The sequence below is a fragment of the Aedes aegypti genome, unplaced genomic scaffold (assembly GCF_002204515.2).
Source record: "Aedes aegypti strain LVP_AGWG unplaced genomic scaffold, AaegL5.0 Primary Assembly AGWG_AaegL5_hic_scaff_1965_PBJ_arrow, whole genome shotgun sequence".
NCBI classification, from domain to species: Eukaryota; Metazoa; Arthropoda; class Insecta; order Diptera; family Culicidae; genus Aedes; species Aedes aegypti.
In genome coordinates this window covers 16,085-18,250 of record NW_018735450.1, presented here as the reverse complement: position 1 = coordinate 18,250, position 2,166 = coordinate 16,085, and positions in this window count along the sequence as shown.

Sequence of the window (2,166 nt, the reverse complement as noted above, 5' to 3'; positions counted from 1 at the left end):
TGATTGCTCGAAAAACATGACTCGTGCATCCATTTATGATCTATTTAAAGTTCTATCAGTCAACCCAATAAAATGAAAACACAAAAAAAAAAAAAACAAAATATACTAGAGCAAGATTCGTACCAAGAACTTTCGGATTGAGAGCCATGTACTTTACCGCACTGCTAATTTGTTGTGTTGAATTGTGGCCAATTTGTGGATAATCGATGCGAATGGGTTAATGCAAAGTGCACTGCTTAGTCTTGCCAATTTGGATGTCACGCTTATGGAGAATTATGATTATGACTCCAGAACAATTTCCACACGTGTTCATGTAACTCTCCATTGAGGTATTCTAAGAAGTCCGAAGAAAAATAAAAAAAAAACTAGAGAAATATTTTGAACGATTTTTTGAAAACTTTTTGGTTTTGATTTCTTATAAAATAAATGGCGATATCTTACAAGAAGTAGTTAGAAGAATACCCAAGTAACCATGAAGCATTATATCATTGTTTATATAAAGCAGCTGCATTGCCATAAGCTTATCGTTAAAGTAGTTTAAAAGTGGAAAAAGCCCCTTTCACAGTCGAACTAATGCAAGAATATTCATAATGCAACCAAGCAATTCATTAAGTAATATTAGGGCAATGATACATTTGTAATGTAGCGTTAATGCTCTATTGCCTGACAGCTCTTAACATTTGTCGAATAAAAGCAATGTCGCATCAATATTGTTGATATACAGTAAAATACGTGCAATGTTATAATGCTTGGGGTTACTTGGGTATTCTTCATATTATCAAAAGGAATCTCAGGAGAAATTTTTCAGCAAACTCCTGGACTGACATAATAATTTTGTGACATCATTATCCTCTGTTGAATGTAGAAACATGTGACGACAGTGCCAATTTTTTGCACGTGACCATCTCAAATTCCCGGTTTTCCCGTCTATTTACCGGTGGATTCAAATTTCCTGCTTTTTCCCGGTTCAGTCGCTACCCTGCAAACGTTGTTGTTGTAAGTTACCAAAACAACACCTCGTGTGGATGAACTGCAAACCGCATTCAATCACATCAGAGTCCGTGATTCTAATAACTTAACAACAAAAGTAACACACATAGAAGCATTTATCTGTAAAACTGTTTTATTGTCACTAGCCGAAAGTAGTAAAATTATCATAACCACGAGCGAGAAAAAAACATGAGGGAAAATTTCTCACTTTTCAAACGACTATTCAACTATATACAGAACACACATGTTTTAAATTGTGTTAACTTTATTTTATTTTGTCAAATTACTTTCGAAATAATAATTTAAACGTAAAAATATTAGATTTCTAAAACATTTACCTATGTGACACTTTTTGAACAGTCATCAATAATTTTAATGTTTATCATCCTATAATTCAAGTTTCAAATTTTCTAAAGTTTGATGGAAATTAGAAACTTTTTATGAAAAAATCAATCCGCCAAATCAAGTCAAAGAAGTAAGCTTGGCATAGGAACCTAGAGAGACAATTTTAGATTCTACTAGGCTTTTTTTCAAACCGAAAAAATATCAGTAACTTGTATACCTAACTTGAAATATACTTTCCTTTTTCATACCTTTGAAACAAAGTGTCACACTAACAATGCATTAATTTGCTAAACCTATTGATAAAAAAATATTTATTATATGACATCTGGTATGATACTCGCATTACCAAAGATTCCCCGTTTTACAGTGACTGCCTATTTTCGTAGTTCCCCGAACATTCATTCGAAACTCGAAACAACCGTGTACAAATCCCACTATTTTGCGGTAAAGTCCAGTACCCATTAGCAATTCACCAAACCAGATGCGTCTGGTCTAGCGACGTTACATCGATGGCTTTGTTTTCCGCTAGTTGATTACCACCTAGAGAGATTTATTGTTCATAATAGGGATTAGTTTCTCTCGTTCGTTATCACTTGAGTTCTCTAATTGACAGATCAAATTAGAAGCTGATTAATCGTTTCTATAATAATGTGTAGCAGTCGAATGTTTTATTTGAAGCTCACATGAAAGTCACATGAGGAAAACATACCCAAACACAAACAACTCGGACTATTTAGACAAATACGTTATTCAAATAACACAGACTTGGAGTAAAACATGTTGTCAATTCTTATTTCAGTAAGAATACAGTTATTCTTTTAAGGACAACTT